The 7,132-nt window shown below is 39.5% G+C and overlaps 1 long non-coding RNA gene across 1 annotated transcript; it reads right to left on the bottom strand.

The window, feature by feature from the left end:
* Positions 1-3,546: 3,546 nt before the first annotated feature.
* Gm34205 lies at positions 3,547-6,625 on the bottom strand. The gene is made up of 3 exons (XR_389655.3): positions 6,354-6,625; positions 4,236-4,384; positions 3,547-3,978 (listed from the first exon to the last, which is right to left on the bottom strand). It is a non-coding gene; the product is annotated as a predicted gene, 34205 (long non-coding RNA).
* Between the last annotated feature and the right edge of the window lie 507 nt (positions 6,626-7,132).

Raw genomic sequence — 7,132 nt, 5'->3', positions numbered from 1 at the left:
GGCATCACTTTCTTTAGGTTTGGGAAGTTTTCTTCTATAATTTTGTTGAAGATATTTGCTGGCCCTTTAAGTTGAAAATCTTCATTCTCATCTACTGCTATTATTCATAGGTTTGGTCTTCTCATTGTGCCCTGGATTTCCTGGATGTTTTGAGTTAGGATCTTTTTTCATTTTGCATTTTCTTTGATTGTTGTGCCGATGTTCTGTATGGAATCTTCTGCACCTGAGATTCTCTCTTCCATCTCTTGTATTCTGTTGCTGATGCTCACATCGCATCAGTGGTTCCAGATTTCTTTCCTAGGTTTTCTATCTCCAGCGTTGCCTCACTTTGGGTTTTCTTTATTGTGTCTACTTCCCTTTTTAGGTCTTGGATGGTTTTATTCAATTCCATTACCTGTTTGGTTGTGTTTTCCTGCAATTCTTTAACGGATTTTTTGTGCTTCCTCTTTAAGTTCTTCTTCCTGTTTAGCAGTGTTCTCCTGTGTTTCTTTAAGTGAGTTATTAAAGTCCTTCTTGATGTCCTTTACCATCATCATGAGATATGCTTTTAAATCAGGGACTATCTTTTCGGGTGTGTTGGGGTACCCTGGACTGGTTGGGGTGGGAGTGCTGTGTTCTGATGATGGTAAGTGGTCTTGGTTTCTGATAGTAAGATTCTTACATTTGCCTTTCTCCATCTGGCTATCTCTGAAGTTACCTGTTGTAGTTGTCTCTGGTTAGAGCTTGTTCCTCAGGTGATTCTTTTAGCCTCTATCAGCAGACCTGGGAGATTAGATATCTCCTGAGTTTCAGTGTTCAGAGTACTCTCTGCAGGCAAGCTCTCCTCTTCCAGGGAAGGTGCCCAGATATCTGGCGTTTGAACCTGCCTCCTGGCAGAAGTTGTGATCCACTCACCAGAGGTCTTAAGATCCCATGGAGGGTCCTGTGTGTACCTTGAGGGTGTCCGCAGACTCCGCACTCAAGGTACCCCGGAGCTGGCATGTGTTGTGCCCCTGATCAGGCCAGCCTTTCTGCTTCCCTAATTAATGCAGTCTCAGGTCCTGCGGGATTGGATTGGAACAGAAGCTGTGTTCCACTCACCAGAGGTCTTAAGATCCCGTGGAGGGTCCTGTGGGGACCTTGCCGGTGTCCGAAGTCTCCGCGCCCAAGTTACCCCTTGCTTATTTTAAGACCTGAAATGTAGATAAAAACTGAGTAGATTGCCTGTAAGTGTGGCTATACTCCTCGTCTGTTGTATAAAGACATCTTTGCAATTCCTTTTGTTCTTTTCTTGTCTCTTCATCTTTGGGAAAAGATTTTTGTGTTTAAATGATAGTGATAAGTGAAGACCTTCTACAATCCCTCCTGCTATAGTGAACTTCGATGGGTTTTGATGCAAGAAATACTCATTGATTAAAGCCATTGAAACTTGGATGCTTTGTTTTTTTTATACCAGCTAGCTTATGATAATATCCTGTTCTATCTCAAGTAGCCATATTTCAAATGTGCCTTATTGTAGCCTATTAATGATACATAATGATGGGAACTTAACAGTACCAGCAGATTTGTAACAGGGAGTGACTCCTTTTAGTCTGTATTTAAAGCTTGTGAGAGGCAGCATCTCATACTTTCTCTTCATTCCATAACATTTCTATCTATAAAGGAAATGAATAATCATGTGCACTGTTCCAAGGTCTCTTTCTCTTCTCAGTTGTTGTCTGGGATATAACAGAAAGGGACTACAGCTGAAACTGTCCACTTTCCTGTGTGTCTGCATCTTGCCTTTATGTTGGTTATAGCGTACCATTTATGAGACCATAGATCCATGCTATTAGAGAGAGGACAATGAAACAGGAGTAGGGGACACAACTTTGGTGTCCCCTTTCAGGTCTTATTCTTTCCCCATTGCCAGTAAATGAAAAGTAGATGAACACATGGTAACTTCACCTTTACTGGGCCAAGAGACAGGGCAAAATCTTCTTGATAGAGAAATCATCTACAGTGACACCAAGAGACCTAATCCATCATGATAACTCTACCAATTTTCTGAGCATGCTGCAATATATTCAAACAGCCAGATTTGACTTTGCTTCTTGTTTAGGAATAGATAGTCAAGGTATTACTGTATTCCCATTGTTGGATCACACCATAGATGAATAATACTCTATTAACGGAAGTAGAACAACTAATGACTTTAAATTCACTCAAATGAGAGAGTCAATTCCAGAAAGTCCCCAAACTATGTTAATATTCTACTCTAGAACCCTTTTGTTTCCAGTCTGGGTTCTCTGGAGAAACAGAACACTTGATGTGAGTATGTGTCTAGGGGTGAAGAATATGAAGGAGATGGGGGCTTGAAGTAATGGACTCACAGTTATGGTTGTGAAAGCTGGAAAATGAGCTTGGTGAGATGGAGACACAGGACAAATGATGGGTGGTCCCAAGGCAAATCTGTAGTCATGAACCAGGAGAATTACTGTAGCAAATCATAGTCTTAAGTCCACTCCTGAAAGCAGGAGAACCAGTGAAGTAGAGTCAAAGTTCCCTCTGTAGATCTTCCTGTTCTACTCAGTCTGTGAACAGATTGGGTGAACGCCATGGCCACCAGGAAGACAATTTGCTTTCTCAGCTTACTAATTCAAATGTTAACATCATCCAAAACACCCTCACAAACACACCCAGAACAATGTTTAACCAGATATTTGTTTGGGCATGAAGTCAAGTTGACACATAGAATTAAACCATTACAGTTGTATTTGTAAGATCAAACTTCTATTTTACAGAACTATTTCACAAAGCCCAATATGTCATTTGAATTTTCAATCCTTCCTCTCTCAATTAGTTTTATAACTTTCTTGGCCTTTGATTATTAATAATGTTTATGTACATACATGTGTTCCTATGGGTGTATGTGTGTGGAAAAGAAAGAAGTTTCTCTAGTAATAAGTATAATTTGCTCCATAATCTGCCTTTGTCCCTAAGTTATTTTTGTGGAGACTGAGTTGGTTGACCATGGAGAAAATGTTGGGAGGCAACTATAGAAATTAATCTTCATGTAATACCTGAGAAAGGGCTACAATGTAGTAGAGTGTGGAAGGACAGACTTTCTTTATATTTTCTTCTCTTTCATAATTTTACATATATTATTTCTATTAATAAATACCAAGTAGAGTCTCAAGGCTGGGTTGAGCCCCTGCCAGTGATTTTCCAAATATCCCATGCTTTCCTGTGTATAAAGTCTAAAAGATAAACACAGCCAGAAGCAGAGCCCTATGTGTTTATCATAACATGCTCAATGAATGTCCTCTGAACAAATGAATAAGCAAGGTTTTGATTGGGCCGTATAGTATTATGGTAGGCAGTGATAAGTGAATGTCAAGATATCAAGACTTTCTGATCTACTTTAAATATATTTTTTCCTTTATTTGTGAAATTGTAATATAATTACATCATTCCCCTTGCCCCTTTCTCTCCCAGTTACCTCTCCTTCCTTTCTTTCAAATGCATTGCCTTTGTTGTCATTGTTTCTCAAAAGACAAAAAAAAAATTACAAGTAAGACACTCCAGATTGAACATTTATTTCTAGTCAAATGTTCCTTTCCTTGTTTTTCTTCATTATTCCAACCTACTCAGTGTGAGTTTATGGCAATAGGCTCCCTTCTAATTTGTAACACACATTGAATAGACATTTGGCACAGCTTCATGTCAATCCATTTTATCTGTGAAAATTGCCGAGATTAACATCCTTGGCTCTTCTTGCTTTTCAATTTAATGCAGTGGGCTCCAGGCCACTATAAGAGTTTTTAGTTTTAAGGTGAAAGTTTGAGCTGATCGCTATTGTAAGATAGACTGTCTTGTGCTGGTGTCACAAAGCTGTGAAGCATAGTCCATCTCTAACAGTTGGGAACAGCATTGTCTTCTTGAGTGACACTTGATTTAGCTGTGGCCTCAAGGCTCTGATCTTCTCTGAGGAAGGTTGAAGGGCTGAGAGGATTCTGTCTTATGGGTTGGTGTGAAAATTAGGAGTTCAGGAACAGAGTAAAAGGGGAGAAAAAAGAGGTATCAGAGGGAGTAGGTTCAAGCATGGGTACCAGATGGAGCTCAGAGAGACAAGATTAATAAGAGGAACAAGAACAAAATTAATGATGGCTCCTGTTCTCTTATACACAGGACATCAATAGAATAACAAACATGAATGCTCAGATATCAGTCGCCTCAGTGTAGAGAGTCTGCAGAGAGATGAAGAGTTGTCCTACCTTTATTTCAACATCGACACAGAAAGAATCACTGAGTCCAGCATGAATAGTTCCACGGCGCAGGAAACCACAATGCAGCATGGTTCAGAGGACAGCATGGTGCCCAGCAAAGCCCAGCTGTCCAGGGCTTGCTAGATGACAGTCTTTGACTTTTAAATAAGGAATGAAGAACAACAACAACAAAAAAAGGAGTGTTGAGTGTTGCTGCAGGACCAGGACAGGAGCTTGCTCAGGGAACTGACCATAGCCATAACTTGGGGAAAGAATAGTGCCCAGGACGAAGTGAAGGGAAGAGGGTAAAGAAGTGGATAATCCTAAAAAACACATCCCACAGCAACAAATATCCATTTTGAATTTATAATCATATTCAGATTACCACATTTACTTTTCCTTCCTTCCTTCCTTTCTTCCTTCCTTCCTTCCTTCCTTTTTTTGTCTTCTTCTAAAGTCCCTGATTAAACAGCTTCACAGAGTATTTAAAAGAGTCTGGTAATTTCCATTGCAGGGTCTGGTAATATTTATGACCCCTTGGTGCTGGCCAGAAACTGGCTCTGGTTGTTACCCAGGTCTCAGAGTCACCATCTCCCCCAATATTAGTGATACTTTGAACACTTAAAGCACCATGGCATTGTCTGCAGACGCTGCTGCCACCTAATTCCCACGGCTGCCATAATCCTTCACAGTTCCTTCATGACTCTGCATTGGCCCTCCATACTTTAAGAAAGCTTTTTTCCTTCAAAATGGCAACATTATGACCTATTTCTTAATCCTTGTCTTTCTTTTTATGATTAAAATTTTGCCTGGGTGAAAGTCAATCATTGCTTCTGTCACAAGGATGTGTTGGTTTAGCACCTTGCCAGCTGTCCCACAATATTTTCAGCTGAAAGTTGAAAACCATTGTTTCTCTCTGAAAATCCCAAAGAAGCCTTTTGTATCTTTTAGAGTTTGCCTTTTTACATTTTCTAAAAACAGTAAAAATGCAATACAAAGGTTCTGAGGTCAAAACAAGCCTCAGTACAAGTGAGGACTTGTCACAACTCAGACAAACTTATGTAAGTCAAGTGACACTTTCTGTTTCCAGCTTTATCCTAAATTGACTTCTCTAAAGAATTCTAATTTAAATAGTTATTTTTGTCCTTGTAACAGTTTGGGATATATTCTGAAAACATGGCTCTCAGTTGATCTGCAAATCCCCTTTATATTTCTGGTACCCCATGGAAAGTAATGGGTTACTATTTGTTAATGGTTCGAATTAAAAGAAACTGCTTTTTTGTCATCAAGACTGAATTGCTGACTCCTAGCCACCTCTTTGTGGTACATTGCAAAGTGCACTGAAATTGGAAAATTAAGTTGCTGAAAGAATTTTGACAAGGCCATCTCCTATCTTTGTAAAGAGACAAATTCAAATGTATAAAAGTACTTGCAGTAAAGTAGAGATGTACAAAGGAGTAAATGGATTTAGTTGAAAAGGAAAAAACCATATCTGAAGCCACTGGTACATCTGACATCAGGCACTTTCTGTGTATCTCCTCCATGCCTCCTGGATCCATCCATACACATGCTCACACCCTGAACAATTAATTCTTGCATCCTACTCTGGAGACAGTTAAGCAAACACCTCACCACTGTTCTGTTAGCTGTGCAGTGCCTGACATGCTCACAGTTTTACAGTTGGGAAAGCTAACAATTAGGCTGTAAACTCTAAGGAGTGGAAAAATTAAGAACTGGGCCAAAAATCATAATACATGCCAACATAATTGTTAGCTTTGTGTTTGCAAGTTCTTGGCTTTCATCCACAGAATTTTCTCCTGTATTTTTCCTTAAATTCTCGTTGAACTACTTCTAGTTTCCATTTTTTGATATTAAATGCTTCTCTCATTCTAATTTGCTGACAATATATTTTAATTTAAAAACCAAAATATGCTGCCTTAGAAAAACTATTCTTATTAGAGAAACTTTTAGGCATTGTTGATCGTGTTTATTAGCCAGAAGGCAATCCCTTAGTAAAACTCTTCAGGACAAACCTGTCCTTCCTTTCACCTACCTACCCCCTTCCCTACCTCTCTGCTTTAGGAGCATAAAGCACAACCCACCAGCTCTGCGCTGGTGCTCACTCACCTCTCATTTCCCATCTTTTGTTTGCACATGAGCTTCCATTTCCCGATCATAACCACGGCAGCTGTAGTTTTCTACACTGTAGTTTTCTGTAAGTTGTTCTGTGCCTTCCCAATCTCCACGCTGCTGCAAAGTTCTCTAACTCTATGGGGATCTCTCTTTCCCCACCCACTTATTGAAACTAGGCCCACACTCCTGTCACTCTACTGAAATTACTTTGATAAAAACAAAGACCTGTACTGTTATAAATGGATCCAATGTGTCATTCTGCTTTCTTTCCCTATAACAATGACCACTGTCAGCGATATTCTCTCTAGGCCTGGACATGTTTAAAACTCTGTCCTGTTTCCTTAAAGAATGAGTTCTTTCTTTCGTTGTTTCTCCTCTCAATAGTTACTGGACATGTATTAGTCACCTTGCACCCCACACTTTTGCCTAAATGTAACGTCCCCATTTTATTTTCTCTCCTAAACTTTATATTTCACTTTCCATAACTTCAGGAATCTTTAGAAGGATCCATCTTTAGACCATCCTTAACAGGAGATATCATCGATCTACCAATACCAGCCGTTATTCTGGATTTACTATGTTCATTAATAGTAATCCAAATCAAATCTAGAAGAAACATTTCGCTTAAGAGTCACAAACTCTGATCAACTCCTGGATCCAGATCAGCTCAGTTTTCTGACGTTAGTGGGGTTCTCACCCATGCCTCCAATTCTTCATCTGGGAAGGTGTAATAGTAGTATTGGACTGAGTTTAAAACTAAGTCAATAAGACTA

This window comes from Mus musculus, chromosome 3 (genome assembly GCF_000001635.26).
Source record: "Mus musculus strain C57BL/6J chromosome 3, GRCm38.p6 C57BL/6J".
Lineage (NCBI taxonomy): Eukaryota > Metazoa > Chordata > Mammalia > Rodentia > Muridae > Mus > Mus musculus.
Note: the sequence above shows the minus strand (reverse complement) of the source record. Positions and strands in the feature narration are given on the sequence as shown.